The following is an 18024-nucleotide window of genomic DNA, read 5'->3' as shown; positions in this document are numbered from 1 at the left end:
TGTGTTATCGATATTATTCTTAGATTTGATTTATTAAAGTTTCAAATAGACAACACCTTGAGAATAATATAGAATAATATCGATAATATGTATATAGAATCGTTTAGGCAATAAAAATTATATATACATAAAGATATATATATATATAGATATATATGAGGCAGGCACATGCTTTCATCTAGAAATATTAATGAAATTGATTTTGGTATGCAAAAAGGTATGTAAATGATTAATGTGTGTGCCTATTATTGTAGGTCCTAGACCAATTTGCGGTTATCATACTTATACGAATACGGATATGAATATGACTATGAATATGAATATAAAAAATATATAGAAATGTGGCTGATCGAGAAATTGAAAGTAAAAAGCAAACAAAAATTTCAACTAAATCTAATGTCAATGTCTATGCCCTTATGAAAAACTTGTTATAACCCACTGACAATGTACACATACATATATATATATATATATATATATATAGTGTGTATATATATGTATATATGTATGTATATATAGTAATTAGATTTTAATGTAGATATTAATTAAAGTGGCAGTGCGTTGTAAATGTAAGTAAATCGGCATATTCAAATTAACCAATACGAAGACAATGAAATATCATCCAATGAATTAAAGCAAGAGAAAAGAGCTAATTACAAACCAAATATGACTATGAATATATAACTATCAAATATGACTATGCCTATAAATAAACATATTATGAATACACAAACACACTCATACAAAAAACAAGTTGAAATATTGCCGTTACAAATGAATGTAAAAGAAAAAAGATAAATGAAACGAATGCTTTTTGACTACAAAATCTGTTGATTCTACGTTTTTTTTTTTGTTTTTTTTTTTAGCACAATTAAGAATAAATAAATAAATAATAATGTTTATATGAATAGAATTGTAACACATAACATGATATGATGAAATAAATTAATATATGTATATATATATATATATATAAATATATATATATATGTAAAGAAATATGTATATTAGGAAAACGAGTCAAAAGTTAAAAGGCCAAGAACTAAATTTTCTTTTGCCTCTGCAATTGGCTGGAACCTACTACTTGGTTTGGGTTAGAATTTTTTATGGTTTCTGCTTTCTATTCGACAGCAAGGATTTTGCGCACTTTTTCCCCACAAGCCAACAGCTGAAACAGAAACTTTTGCTGGGCAAAAAGCGCTCAAGCCCGAGGAGAATCACAAAAAAAAAAACACACACAAATAAGAGAGCTCGTTGGTTAACGCCTTCTAGCAGCACTTCAATTGAATTGAATTGGCATTTGAATTGTGTGGCCCCACTGTGCGGCAACCGTGCCACATCGCATCTAAGCGATGCCAAGTAATGGATGAGTCGTCGTCCTTGTTGTCGTGTCGTTTTTGTGGGAGTTCCCCGACAACTCTGTGCATGACGAGAGGCAAGTATACGAACGAATCGTGACTGTCGTGTCAGGCAAATTGAGTTATTTCTATGAGCCAAGTTCGTCAAACAATCGTTTTGTTTTGAGTTAAACTGTTGAAGCTTGCCGGTTCTTTTAAGAGCTTTTCTTTGTGAATTCTTCCCTTTTCTTGCATCGCCCATTTAACTAACGGATTAGTCCATAATACATATTCTCATTTGTTAGCGAACTGCAGTGTCCCATGGCAATGCAGAGTATTGCCACATCGTAAGCAATCTTGTGCAGATTAATAATCTTGAGCTTATGCAATTTTTTTTTTTCTTTTCTTATTTATCCCTAATATAGGGAAATTTAGTAGATAAATGTATATCACAAATCCGATTAGGATGAAAAAATATCAAAATCATTCATGTGGCTGTCTGAGAATTAAGGTTTTTACCATTAGAATTAGCATTTAAAACAACTGAAAAGAGTTCTAGTTAAATATTGACTTGTGACTTTTAACAAAAAAAGCAAAAGCAAATTTCCTTATTTGTTAAGTTAGTGTAAACAGTAATTAATAGTCCAAACTCGGTTAATCAGAGAACCCATTTTGTAGCTTAAGGTATTAAATCATTTAGTTATTAGTGAGCGTTGTATATATTCTCCCTTGTTTCAGTTTGCAGCTAATATATGAAGTTGTTTTATAATGTACCCTTCAATATATTAGCCAATTTAAAAACCGCTTGGTATTGTTTTTTGTTTAAAATTGTTTCATTTCATAAGCAAAGCAAAATATGGGTTAAGCAGCTAACTCGGTCCAACGAACACCTGTAATTTGCTATAAAATACGGTTTTTAATCTAAGAATAAGAAACCTAAAGTATTAAACATTTGTCCAAGTTGTTTATCTGAGAATGATCTTTAGTAGTTCATTATTTTTGTATACAAGACTAGATTGACTCAACTATTGACACATATATCTGTGAAAATATTGACTTACTTTTTTATATTCAATTTTTGAAATATTGCAAAGAATTGCCAATCTAGTCCAATTCCATAAAACGATATAAAGCAGAAGAAACAAAAAATGTTGATAACAAAACGCTGTGTAAGAACTTAATGGAACGAGCGGATGGCACAAAGGACTGTGGAACTGGCAAAGGTCTATGCTCAATAGACAAAGGACTTGAACAACAACAAATTGAGAATGGGGATGTGAGATGGCGGTGTAGGAGAGACAGATTGAAAGTCAGATGGGGACATTTTCTGTTTCTGACACATGGCGAATTTTCGAAAATATGTGAGAAAAAGTAGAAGGAGTAAATGAATGGAGTAAAGACAAAAAGTAGAGTGTTCGAGGGTGTTAAGCCACAATAGAAGACAGAGAGAGAGTGAGAGAGAGAGTTAAGGGGTTGTATTTAGTATTCCATTAATATTCTAATAGGCGCTTTTGTACTTTAGTTACTTCGACATTGGCATCACCCTCGCATCATTTTGCCGCAGTTGGCTACTGTTGCCACTTTTATGCTCTGTGACAGTAGCATCCCTTTCCCCCATCCTTCTCGAATCTACTTAACTAACCATCCATCGCCCTGACTTCAGTAATCACATAAAATTTTCTAATTACCACACACAACCACACAGACGCACATACATACGCTCGAGCACATAGGTAAAGTTTTCGCGAGTCTTCTATTTGGAAAATTTTCATATATAACTCACACACACACACACACGGACATACTTTGGTGTCTTAAAATTTAAATGAAAACACCTTGCCGCATGGCATATGTGAAAGGAGGTCATAAATTTTTTAGGCCATCGTCCTTCTCTTTCTCTCTGTGTGACTTTCTCTATGGCATTCCCCAACGAATGTGTAAGGTAAGGCAACAGTTAGTTAGTTAACGGTATCTAAAATGGGTGTAAACTTACGTCAAACTGACAAATTAAGTATGCATGAAAGTGCCACATCCAGACGCAACCAACACAAGTGGGCACCAAAAGTGCGACAGAGATGGAAACATTGAGAAAGAGAAGGAGACCAGATTCTCAGGTCTCACCGTTGCAGTTAATAGGATTTGACTGGAGCCCGGAATCAAATTAATTGTTTCATTTGTTTACAAAATGCTTATAGTCAAAGTCGTTGTTAGTTGCAACAGTGTTGAAGGACCTAAAGCCATATATTCATGTGTGTGAGTGTGTGTGTGTGCGTGAAGATATGCCTTAACTGACGTTTAAGTGGGCAATTAAGCAAAACTGTTTTATGCTTTCATCGTTTAGGTTTGTAGTGAGAAGCATCTTCTTCTGCCATTTCAGTTACTCAATGTCACTCAGCATGAGTCTCCACACACACACAGCCACACACACACACACAAAGCCATACACAGTGTCCAAGCCATTGAGTAGTAGCACACATCATCGCCATAGCTCCTACCGCTTGAGTTCACTTTTGTTCAATGATTGATTGGCCCCCACACAAACCACTCAACAATGGCTCTCTCTCTCTTTCTCTCTCTCTCTCTCTCTGTCTCTCTCTTTCTCTAGTGCCATGTGACAGGTAAGATCCCTTCGAGAACCTGTCAATTTTCAAGTGGATGAGAACTCTTGCAGTTATAAACTTCCATCAACGAATCTATATGTATGTACATACATACACACTGTGTAAAGTGAAATTAATATTATATCCTATGATCAAGACAACTGTAATTGCCACCGCAATAATTTCAAAACAAACACAAACACATTCACACATATCCATATTGTATGCATTCCGTTGGCATTCTGTGGTTAGTAATGCATAAATTGTATTTCTCTATACACAATGCAAAAAGATAGATACTTATGCGACGATACTTATTTAGTAGAATGTTTCGTACTTGCTCAACACCCTTTTTTGTACAACAGTTATCTATGGGACTCGTTTGCTCTAGTTCTTCATCTCCTTCGTGTCTTTCTTCTCTTCATTCACTGGGCAACTTAACAAATTTATGTTGTAATGAATGTCAGTTGGCGCATATCTTTACGTCTATCGGCGCTTTATGCACACTTCAGCACTTCTTGTCCTTGCCGTCTACAAAATATGTATTCATGTTTACTTGTGGTTACTGGTTGCTTTTTTTGGGGTAACAATTTAATAGTTGCAAGCATTGAAAACTATTTTGCCACCTTATCGCAACACACAAAAGTTGCGAAACAAATCAGAGAGAACAGAACAGAGACCACCTCTTCTAGGCCTTCAGACCTCAGACCTCATGAAGAGAGATCCCCACCAAGCTTGAATTACGAGCTGTTCACTTTTTGTGAGTGCCATGCATAACCGTTTCCACTTTTCTTCTAACCAATCTGTTAGTTACAATGGCTATTTAACGACATGCCTAATACCCTATCAAAAGTTAACAATTATTATTATGAAAAACTTATTTTGAAGAGGTTTCCTTTTTGTAATTTCAAGAAACGATGTTAAATCCATTTTGAGCCAACTCGAAAACCAAACCCGATTTGGTAAAGTAGTTAAAGCTTTTGGCAGTGTATGCTTAACCGATTTTCAGACGATCCTATCTAACTGCAATTAGCAGAGGTTAGAGGGTATATAAGGCTTTTGGCATATGCTGTTAAGTTAACCTTTCTTCCACCTTTAATTTTTTTTTTCTTCACTTTTTTTCGCTGTCGTTTTTGTTGTTTTTTACGAGCTGTTGCCGGTCGTGGGTCCTGCTATGCGCGAGTGCGTGTTAACAGGCAATTAAATCCGAATTACATTTTGGCTTCTTTTTGCTACACACCCTTCCCCAGTTCCCCACACCTCTCATACCGTCTTCTTTTTCTGTATGTGTGTGTTAAATGGCAGGTGTGCCAAGCACCAAACTGAGCAGTACGATTTCTACCCCTTACCTGACCTGTGCTGTCTTCTTTCTCCTCACATACATATAGAAATCCCTGATAAGGCTCCTTCTGTTAGAGTTCAGTTTGATTCTGCCATTCGCAACGTGCCAATTAAAGATAATTTTTAATTGCTACCGCACAATGAAGATTTATGCCTTTTTTGGGAGTGGGGGGGAGTGGTGGGTAACAACATTAAATAACTAACAAGTATCACCAATATCATCTAGAACTTGCTTTATCAATTTCCGCTTTAATTGAATTAGCAAACAACAAAAACAACAACCAAAAAGAGACCAACCAATATCCACATTCCCGTAATCAAATCAAATCGAAACGTATCGAATCTCTAAATGGACAAACGTCAGCATTTGCATTATAATGTCAAAGGCGCTAAACCGCAAAAAGTTTACTCAATTCAATTTTGCGTTCAACTAAAATCAAAAGAATAAAAAAAAAAAAATAACACATTCACACAGAAAGTCCAAAAAAGCTGAAAATATTTACATCCAAAGCTACATTTTTATACAAATATATGAAAGTAAATGGAAATACATATATAAGTCCGCATCAAATACACTTGGAGAAAAGAAAGTGAATCTTAAATTTGTCACAAAATTTAATTTAAAAATGTTGAAAAGTAATTTCCAAAAAAATCTAAAATTGTCGGTTCTTGAAAATCCTTTAAGTCCACACAAAAACTAGATTCAATTCAGAAAAATCACGTTCATATTCGGAATCAGCGACAAATTACCTCAAAATGGAACATGATTTCCGATTTGGTTGCCATATATTATATATTCTATCTTTATAAATGGTTTCAACGTAATTAAAGTTCTTAAAAAAGAAATTATGGTATATGACAAATGCTTAGTTTTCAATTAGATTTAGTTTTCAGCTTATAATCTAGAACGAAAATCTTTCAGTTTATCATTTTTGTAACAGATTGTTGCAGTGTATAATATCAACATAATATATCTATATATGTATGTACATATGTATGTACATATAAATTGCATTTGTCGGCGAGGCAAAAAATGAGTTCCTTTGGCTCTCCTGGAGTGCGGGAAGGGGGTGGGGCAAACGATTCTATATCATCAGCAAGCGCAAATGAAGCTATTTCACACCATTCAACATGAACTACTTTAGAATAGAGCGGGAAAGGGAAAGGGTGAATTGGAATTGAAAATGAGTGCGACTGTAAATGTGTAAGTGTGTTTGGGTGTGCGTTTGCGTGTGTGTTTGGGTGTGTGTGTGTGTGTCTGTGTGGGACAGAGCCAAGTTAATCCTTTTGTGAACAAAACATACGCTCTTTGGCCCGCTGACCGAACCAGAAATTCTGCTGTTACTTCTGATTCACATTCAAATTCCGCAAAAGGGGCAACGGGGCGGGTGGGCGTTACAAGAAGTGTGGCAAAACGGAAATCAAATTGAAAACTCGGTGCGTCGCTGCTCGAATGCAGTAAAAAACACTTTGCCGAACGCAATTTCTATTGTCAGGCAAGGAGCAGCAGCAGCAGCAGCAGCAGCAGCAGCAGCAGCAGCAGTAGCAGACATCAGAACAACAAACCATTCACCCATACACACCTTTTGCTATCCCCCCCACCCCCTAGCCTATCCCATTTTCCACCGTTCTTTCTCCTTCTGTCATCTTTTGCCAACGTTTTTCCTCTCCGGTTACCACTCATTGTTTGTTAGCATTGTGCTCATAGTTTTTGTTGTTCTTTTTCTGTTTGTTTGTTTGCTCCAAATACATATATACACACACACACACACACACCCATATATATGTACATATATATGTATATATTTGTTTTCTTTTTTTGGTCCAATTCTTTAGAACGTATTTTATTTTTCACCAGCAACCGCAGCAGCATTTCCATTCACTTCATTTGCCTACATACGGCAAGGAGTCAAGGAGCACTTCTCATTGCTGGGGCGCAGGAGGCATTGTTACTGCTGCTGGATGCTGGCTGCCTGCTGGCTGCCGGCTGCCTACTGTTGGCGGCAGGCATTAAAAGGACCAACTTTTGTCGCTTGGTAATGATGGCATTTTGGCATTTTTGTTGTTGCTGCTGCTCCTTCTTTTTCCTCAGCTGTTTCTCCATATTGTTGTTGTTGTTGTTGTTGTTGTTAAAGTTTTGTGCACACAAGTTTAAACAAAGCAGCCGCCAGCCACATAAACAGTCGACAGGCGGCAGCGTTGCGTTCTTCGGGTCAAACACACACAAAACTAGAAACGGTCGAGCCGATGGGTTGGGTGGGTGGGTGGTTAAACGGTTGGATGTCGCTAGTTCAGTAGGTGGTGCATCATCTGCAGCTGCATAAACGCTGACACTCACCAACAAACTCCAACAACAACAACAAATGCAAAAAAAAGGACAACCAACTAAGACGCCCAGTCAAAGCCGTTGGGGTTTATGCTTTTGGACAGAAATATATATATAAACAGTTGGCACCACCCATCAACCCACTCTTACACTTACACATTATGAATTTGAATCAATGAGGATGCTTGGTTATTGTATTTAAATTAAAATTTGCAATCAAAATTATTAAAGAAATCTAAAACTGACTAATTGCCAATGAATTAATACTGCAAACGATCCTGGGGGAAGCTTGGGGGGTCATGGACAACCCCCGGAATGTCAGTAATTCGATTAATTTTTAAAGGGTAATTAACCTTGGCCAGAAAGGTAGCAATGCATATAAAGTATATATCTTGATCAGCACAACGAGACGAGTTCATATAGCCATGTCCGTCAGCCCGTCTGGATCGACGCGATCGCCTCCTAGACCGTAAGAGCTACAGAGCTGAATTTAGCATGTGAGCTTCTATGTACTGCAGGGTTTGTATATCTCGGATTCATTCGGATCAGAGCACTATACAAACGACAAAGTCACGAACTGTACTTTTAACATCTTTTTTTTTTTTAAACCTAAGAAACTGTGTACTATGAATTTGCATTTAATTTAATGTGCTTCTTTACTTGCTGGTAACAAAAAATGCAATCTATATACTCTACTTTGTCATACACTTATTGCAGTTGAAAATTATGTTTGCTCAGAACTTTTCAACTTCTTGGTCTTTTTCATATCGAACAAAATTTAGAAAAGTGAGGTAAGAAAACTGATTATTTATATTATATGATGGATTGCTTTCCATGTAAGAGCTCAAATTACAAAAAGCATTCAAATATTTAATTATTTTTGGTCTTGGTTGACATTTTGTTGGGAATTCCCATACATTTATATGTAATCTAGTATTCCTTGTCTTATTTAGACATTTTAAGTGAAAAAGTATGTTTTAATTTATTCAGAATGCCCACCCAATTGAATCGCATTTTCTCTCTGTGCAAGTATTTTGTCCAGTTCACTTGTTGTGCACTTAATATTTTGGCTGAAGGCGACAACAGAGTTGGTATCTCTTTTGGCCGGTCATGTAGAATGTATTTTAGTATTACGTTTTATTAACTATGAACTTTCCATGTGTTTTAGTTACAGTTTGCTGGACGCTGCTCTTATCACTTAATTGAAAAACATAAAAACTAATGTTGTCCATATTACTTGCTACATTTTTTTTGGGGGGGAGCGCAATCGCAAAACTATATATAATTCTGCTTGCTAATCAGCTTATATACACATATTTATGAATTGTTCCTACAAATTTAGTGGTCCACAAACATTTGGTGTATCAGAAAAACTATGGCAAATAATTTGCCACACACAAATAAATTTCCCTTTCGATGGTATCATTTGGCTGCAACTGCACGCTTGACTGGACATTCAGAGAAGATTGTAAGTAAAATTATATTGTACACCCACCCTATACCCCAAACGGGCAGCTATTTCTCCGACTACGTCCAACATTATACACCAGAGAATGGATGGACAGTCTATGATAAGCACAGTAACTTTGCTATCAAATGTGAGTGAGACACACACACACACACACATTGAAAGAGAGAAAGAGGCAAATTCACATTTTAAAGCAGCACAAATGTCTCTTTCAATGGTTTAAAATACCCAAAAATTTTACCAATGCAGTAGCTGACTGGTCACCAGGCCTTTTAGCTGGTAATCGATTTAACTAAGCTTTCTTAAGTCAACCTACCAAACAAAAAAACAAAACTCATTGTAATAAGTAAAGATTAGATCATTTAAAATCCAATTCTATAAAAATAAATAATATCGAAATTGGAGCAGATATAAATCGATGGTCGTCGAAATTAGTCATCTAACTTTAATTAAAATCGGATGAGTTTATTATTTTAAAAAACACTAGACCCAGAATAAAAATCCTTTTTAATAAGTGTCCAACACATCGCTAACCTTTACATACAGATGTCCATGTGGATGATCTTAGTTTATCGCATCGTCATCATTCTGATCTATTAAAACGTAATCTATGTTGCCCTGAACGAAGGTGTCACTTTAAGGCTACGCAGCCCAACCGAGGCGTACTTATTTTTCAATCTACTTATTTAATCCTGGAACTCATTACGAAACACTCTATCTGTTCGAATTCGATCGAAAATTTAATATTTTTGGGCTCATTATTCTTTTTACAAGATCCATAACCTGAAAGAATTTGAATATTTCGGATAGTGAAGCGTTGTGTGAATATTAAATACTAAGCATATGGGGATATACTTAGGTCGGACACTAAAAAGCGAACTAAACTAAACCCATTAAAACATCACTTGTGGACCACTGTGCAGCAAGTGGACACTCTGCATATATGTAAACTATGTCCAACCCTTAACAAGAGACACATTCTAGCAAACGTTTCACATGGGAGATGCTATATATTATTAAGACACCAACTATTACTAGACCTAATCTGTCTTATCTTTACAGCAGTCTAAATTAAGAAAAACGATCTTAATAAGTGTACCTACCTATATATGGACATTATGTTGTTCATATTGTATTTTAAGGAACTCAAGCACTCAGTTATATGTACATATGTAATTTTTCACTGGGTTTTCGCACTTAACTCCTTCCTTTTGTCAGCTCATTAGATAATGCGCTTGTCTCGTTTATGAGGATGACTGACATGGCATGGCATTTCATCCGTATCCGTATTCTGTATTCCTAAACGGATCCGTGTAATGACGAGCGCGTTCCATGAAAAGCATTTAATTTGTTTCCCAAGAATTTGCACAAAGCATGCCCCAGCATCAGGAGAAGCTTTGTTAGGTGGCAACTTGTTTTTCCCTTTTCCAAGCTTTTTTTTTTGATTGTTTTCCTTTTTCCATTTTGTTGGTTTTTTTTTTTGTTCGTTTTATTTGGACTTTTGTTAACCCTTTCCCATCTACCCCAAACCCCTAAACCGTTTAGTACGTTGGTTTTTATGAACTCTTTGGCATGGGTATGGGCATGGGCCAAGACCGTGGCGGCGCATTATCTTTAACTCAACTCAACTCAACTCAGTCTCTGTCTTGGCCTTCGCCTTTGTCGTCTCCTACTTCGTCGCTGTCTCAAGTCAACTCGATTCACGCTTAATTACCATGACAAGCACGAGAAAGATTGTGATGCCATGACGTCATTAAGTTGCAATTAAAATAGCTGAGGATTTTTAATTAAAATTTACTTTTTGTTTTGCTCTAAATTATGCGTTTTAGACAAGGATATTCAGTATTTGCCCATAACAATTAATAGACTTGACTTCCAGTTTGCTTTCTGTGTGTGTGTGTCTCATTGTGTAAGTGTGTGTGTGTGTGTGTGTGTGTATGAGGAAGAAAGAGGGGTAAATAAATACAAATAAATTTATCATTACTTGTTTTGTTAGCATTTGCATATATTTAATATCAATAAATAATTCAGTTTACAAATTTATGCACAATTTATATAATAAAATAATTGTTCAACAAAATTAAATTGTCGAAAACTTGCATACAAAAACACTTTAGACCACCTAACCAAAACCAAAATCAAAAAGAAAAAAATATACATATAAATATGTATAGACAAAACGAATAACCAAAACCCAAATCGACATCGACTCGCATGTTATATCAATTGACAGGGAATAAAAATGTCAGGCAAAACATGAAGCGAATAAACATGGAGCCAGTGCAAACATTTAAGTGTCCAATTTCGGGTCTGCAAGGGGGGAGGGCATCATGGCGGGGGCTGCAGCCACAAATAAGACATGGCCAAGAGCAATAACGAAAACCTAACCACAAGCTTGACAGCAAGGCAAAAAAAAAAGCCAAAGCAAACGGCAAAGACATACAATAATAAAAAAAAAAAAAAAAAATACTCCTACCAGTTTAACTCTTTGATGTTAGGTCGACACCGGGAATACCCTTTAATAAGTAATAACAGAGGAGATTTTATTCCGGGCTTAAATACTCAAAACAAATACACAAGTGAGATGAATGTAAGAGTCCTTTGATCTTAATATTTCGCTTCATTTCTTGGAATGGGTTATTTAGATTATTTTCTAATATGGTTTATGTCCATTTCAAAAATATTCTATTAGATGTGGATCTCATTGTTCGAGGCTGAGATGGAGTAAAACAGTTTTATGTACAGGGTATTATGATACATAAAAAAGGGCAAGTGCTGATCGAGGTAGCCAATCGAATACCAGCGAAAAGTCGTTCATCGTATGTCAGCTACTTATAGATAGACAAACCCATACATAGATGTATGTGTGTGTGTGTGTGCATGTGCGTGTGTGCCCATTATCTATGTGTTTACATCCCAATTTGATTCCCCAAATGTCTTGGCCTTTGTCATTGCCCGTTGTGTTTGTTTCGAAAGATTTGTTGTTTGGCAATTTCTTTAGCGGTTCTCTCTGGTTCACACTGTCTGCCCCTCTTCCCCTTCCCCTACCCGCTTCGCCGCCATTCCCACCATTGCTTCATCGTTTTGGGTTGCTCCTTTCGCAGTGTTTCATTTCATTCGATTTCCTTTGCCATACGTCTTATATCCTGGCCGGGTTTAGATACTCTCGGTTTTCTTTTCCCTCCATTCGCTTATGTTGTTTTTTTTTACTGCCTGTCTCATGGCTTCCGAGGTAGCCCTAATAACTGCTGATTGTGCGATATTGCGTGCCTCGAACAACATCTACACCTTTTTTACCCTCTCCTTCCCCCAGTTGCTCTGTCTGTCTCTGCGTCTCTCTCTCTCTCTCTCTCTCTCTCTGGCTGTCAGCATTTCTGTTTGGCATTGAACCCCCGGAGACCTTTCCGTACACTCATAAATGTCTTTCAATCATAATGTTTCAATAAGTCAAAATCGATTACGAACTTCATATGAAATTTATTGCACTTTCACAAATATGACATTGACTGGTGCGTACGTGTGTGTATTTTTGTGTGTGTGCAAGTGGGTGGTTTTGCCCTTACTGTGCGTGCTGCTTATACCCCGCCAGTCTGCCAGTTTCAATCGACTCGGCCAGACCAACTCTCTCGATACTTGCCCCTGCTTCAATCTGGTGCGGCGCGAGTGAACCGCATTTTGTGGTTTGTTTATCACAAGGCTCTGTTCGTCGTCTCCTCCTCCTCCTGCTACTTCTACACCTCCTCCAGCTATGCCCTTATTGCCTCTTACTTCTCTGGACACGCGCACGCACACACAAAATTGAATTTGCCAAAGGGGCAAAGTGCTTAAATATTTAGTTAAATGATTGACAGGGATTGGACCCAGTCCAGTCCCATAAAATATGTACATTTATATGTATATACAATGGAGCGAGAATGGGTATGGGGTCCGTCCATTAACTATGCATAGTTAGATGATTATTTGTGCATTGGCAAATTATCAACTATTGATGCTGGTTAGAAGAAAACTTGGTATTTGCCATGTCACGTTGTCATCCCAACTATTGTGTAAGATCACATCACATTCTGATCAATTGGCTGGCAACCTAATGAGCATTTCCATTGCACATTATTAACGCATGATTGCACACTTACATTTCCTTTCCCTTTCCCTTTCCCTTTCCCACTCCCACGCCCTTTGGATGACTAGCAATATGTGCGTCTATATGTATTTATGTGCCACTCTCTCTCTCTCTCTCTCTCTGACCCAAGCAGTCAAGCGTTAACAGAAGGTTGACCAAAATGTCGTCAAGCCAAGCGACAAATTTACTTTGCAACTTTTTGCTGCTCTCTTTTTGGGTTTACCTCTCATACCATGTTTCATAAAAGAATAAGTTTTGTGTTTAAGCAAATAAGAATAGCAGTAATAACAACCACAAATAAGTTAAAGAAAAGAAGCAAAAAACAAACCGTACAAAACAACAACATTGGGCTAAAATATAAAGAATTCATTAAAGAGACGTCTCTTTCTTTCTACAAACTATTCCTAGAGAGATTCTTCTGAAAATTATCGCCTAGTTCTTGCCATATCTTTCCGCAATTTATCAAATATGTGCTATGATCATCTTTATATATAATGATCAATAAACTTTTCTAGACTTTATCTGGTTAATCACTTTCTTTTAAAGTTTATAATTTCATAGCTGGTAAAGGAAAACAATTTTAAGAATACAGCCAGGAATTTCTCTCTATTGTGAATTTTCTTTATGCTTGGATTTTTTTTTTTGTAGTTTTTAATTTTTCGCATTTTTTCGATGCAGGTGTAGGATAAAGGTGAAGTTGGTATGCTGGATGCTGGAGGTGTAAGTAGGTGCTATACAACCATTTGCTTTGCTTTCGACTTTACTTCTCTTTTCTTGGTTTTTTTTTGTTCTGTGCAAACAAGCGGCGCTTAATCAAAATCATACGCGACGCTGCATCGCGTTGCGCAAACAGCAACAAAAGCAGCACCAGCAGAGGCAGCAGCAGCAACAGCAAAAGAACAACAACTGTGGCAAGGACAATGAGTCGTAAAGTGAGCGGCGCAAGGCAAGGACTCTTAGACCCTTTTAGTTGCCCATCAGGCAGTTATAAGGCGCCCGGCTTGGTATTCATTATTTTGAAATTTTTGTAGCTCACATTTCAGCGCCTTCCGGTTCCGTTGTAGCTGTCGCTGTTAGGCAACAATGCTTCCTAGTGGAAGTTCAAGAGGGCGGATGCGAGGAGGCATATCCATAAGAGAATTAAAAGAATATGCCGAGTGAGCAAAGCTATCTATGACTCTCTCACTCGCTCTCTTTCTCTCTCTCTCTCTCCCTCTCTGACTGGCAAATGCCCGAAAGCTGCTTTAAATAATAATTTGGCTACGGCAACAGCGACAACAACTGAGCTAGCAACGGCAGGTGGTGATGCTCACCTGCTGCTTTTTGGCTTAATGAATGCGACATTATGCCAAGTCCTTGGCATGGATTAGGCATCGTCCGCGTATAACCGCAGTCGCCTGCCCACCTTGATTAGTATAATGCGTCATAATCGCTGAGGTAAGCAGCAACAGCAACAGCAACAGCAGCAGCCGTGAAAGTGAAAGCCAAAGTGAAAGCGAAAGGATTTTATTATGATTATTGTTGTTAATTTTGAGAGTCATCAACTTAAACAGCAGCCACATTGAAGGACTTGCATAATGATTTCCGTTGTTTTGCCTTTTTGCGGTGTCAGCAAAGAGTTATTTTAAGAACTTCACTTTGGCACTTTTACTTTTCGCTTTGCCTCTACACCAATAACAAAAACAACAAAATTTATAACCCCTTGAAGTTTTGAATTTTCATTCATTTACTTAAAAATGGGAAATTGAATTTTATATATGGTATATGGATTTAAAACCTTGCTATCACATGTCACATGAAATTTATGATTGCTCACTAAGAATAATTCTTGTAAATCATGGAAAATATAGAATAATGTTCTCAACGGTTTTGAAGAACAAAAGATAATTATTTGGCAAGTGTAACCTAAACACATCAATGAGCAAATTGACTAAAGTGCAAACGATTTGTAAGCAATTTGGCTAGAACACCGAAATCGCACAAATAATTTGGAATCGAAATGGAGAATACACCTGAATGGTCAATTAGTGCAAAGATGTATAAATTTCAGCATAACCGTAGTTCGGTTTAATATATTTAACAAATTTTTTTTTTATGAATTCGATTCTGTTGGTTTGATGGTGCAATAGTTATGCTCTTGATGCGAGGGTTAACCAAAAGATTGCCGACGACTTGTCTATTGAATGGCCAAAGAGTTTTCGTTTAGCCCTCGTTTTGATATCTGGATGCACTGGTCATCATAGCAGCCACGGCAGGCCAGGGCCCCGGCCATGTCTGTGGCAAACAATGCTGCTGCTTAGCGTTGGCAAACAAACACAAACACGCGCTAACTGTGTGTGTGTGTGTGTGTGGGTGTGCGAGTGTGTGTGTGTGTGTATGGGTGTGCAACTGGCTTCCGTTTCCTGTTTCGTTGTGCTTTCAACTCAACTCGAATCCTGTTTGCCGTTTAATTAGAGACACACACAGCCTCATCCTACTGTGAGTGTGTGTGTGTGTGTGTGTGTGTGTGTGCATGTGATTGTGATTGTGAGCGTATAACGATGTGGTAGGTAATCAGAAACTGCTTTTAATTATTCAAGGTTCCATTCTGATGAATGAAGACAACAACGATAACAGGGATGTCGACCAACGCCAAACTGCGCAATAAAAGCAACACAAAACGAGCAAGAAGTGTGTGGGGAGCCAGGCGAACAGTTTGGTGAGTCGGCCAGTCGGCATACAATGCAGGGCATGGGGCAGCATCGACAGCAACAACAGCAACAACAGCAACAACAACAATAACAACTTGGCGTGTTAAAGAAATAGCATGGACCTCTCCTCTGCTCGCCTGTCGGCTGTCCTGTTCATGGTTTGAGCTTGGCATTAAAACAACAACTGAAGTTGAACGAAAAGGGATTAAAATTCACTGCTAACAACAACGAAACGGCAACCCATTCACATTTGCCTACATATAAGTGAGTTGTTGTTCCATGGTTGCAGTTATAATATACATAAATCCTCCAAATCAGTTCCTTCGATAATAGCGTTTATATATCTGCAATATCCAATATTACAATTACATAGATATCGATTTTAAAGATATGTATGTGTGTAACCTTTTAGCATGTCCCCTTAGCTACGACCATGATCTTTTTTCTCTGCATGCATGCATCCATCGGAGAAGCTCTTTGATGTTGATGTTGATGTCGCTGCCTCACGTTTATAATAATGTGTGTGTGCCTGTGTGTGTATGTGTGTGTGTGTGTGTGTGTGTGTGTATAAAAAAGTCAAGCACTGACGATGGCGCTGACCACAACAAGCGCAAATAAGTCACTTGCGGAAAAAACTGCAACAATTACAGCAACAAAAATGCACAACAATGCGGAAAACTTCCCTGTATGTCTGAGTGTGTGTGTGCGACGTCCTTTGGCCTGAGGTAGAGGCAACACAAATAAAGTTAATGCACCTGCACACAGTCTTGGACTACCCCTTCCCCCTCCCCGCACCACACACACACACACAGCATCCCACACAGTGGTTAAGAGTTTTTGAGCTACTAATTATCTAATTTGGTTTTAATTTGATTTTTATTTTATAATTTAAATATTTTTTCTGAACTGTACTGCAAAACAAATGATTACAATTTTGTGTAATAATAATTGTACTTCAATTTGAATTCCAAATGTTTTTGTCGGAATCGTTTTTTATCCCTATTTTTGCTTCAGATTCTGAGCCAAATTATTTGATTTCAACAATTTCAGTTTGCCTTTGAGTCAGTGGAATGAAAAGTAATTGCAAATTTTCTTATAAATTGTGAAAATTAAGGATTTTTTTTTTTTTATTAATTTACAATCAGTTAATAACAAGTCCAAGTATTGGTGCATAATTTGTTTGCAATTATTAATTTACAAAAACTATTTTTTATAGGTAATCAAAAAGATGAATGTGGAGGACTAGAATCAAATTAGCTTTAAAAGTATTCACAAATGAAGCCTGCGTTATTTTGGAAAGGATTTGCATACAAATGCAAATTTATACCTAAATATACGTATATAAAGCTCGACAACCCTGTAAAAGCCAATATGGTAGGCAAAAACCAAAGAGTTTTGAATTTTGCTTCGAAAATGCAAACGATTAACAATTCACTCGGAATTGAGAAAAGCAAGTTCGAAAGCAATGCTAGATTGTTGTCGATTTGCATCTGAATTCATCTTGAAATCGAGAACAGGCCGATATATTCGGATTTTCTTCCATTCAGGTGCACATTTTTGTGTCTCTTCAATTATTTTATTTTCAAGATTTCTATTTCATAATTTTATTTAATTAAGCTTGATTTGAATTTGATGACATTTGATGTTATGTAATTTCATTTACATTTTTCGTTTGCTTCAATTGCATTTTAATTTATTTATTTATTTCAATAATTTATCAATTAGAACAATTCAACTATTTCATTGTCAATTTAATCACTCAATCAATCAATCATCACGTTTAATTGAATCATTAGTTTAAAATTCCACTGTGCCCTTTCTTCTCCCCAAACCTATGCAACAAGTCAGCGAATGATATGAAGCAAAGTTGCCTGGTAGGTCTTTGTTAATCCGAAGGGAAATGCAGAAAATATGCAACGAACAAAAACAAGAAAAGTGGCATGAAAACCACCAAAACGAACCAAACCAAACCAAACCGCCAATGCCAGTCAGGTGAGAAGCCGTTAGCCGTTCATTGTTTGGCTCTTTGGGTTTTGTTTTTTTTTATGTTGTGCCTTTGCTAAGAGTCACACAAAGCCGTGAACAGAGTGGGACACCGCGAGAGAGAGAGAGAGAGTGGGAAAGCGGTTATTCTGTCACGGT

This window comes from Drosophila willistoni (genome assembly GCF_018902025.1).
Source record: "Drosophila willistoni isolate 14030-0811.24 chromosome XL unlocalized genomic scaffold, UCI_dwil_1.1 Seg141, whole genome shotgun sequence".
Lineage (NCBI taxonomy): Eukaryota > Metazoa > Arthropoda > Insecta > Diptera > Drosophilidae > Drosophila > Drosophila willistoni.
The sequence above is the reverse complement of the archived record's forward strand: the minus strand, read 5'-3'. Positions refer to the sequence as shown.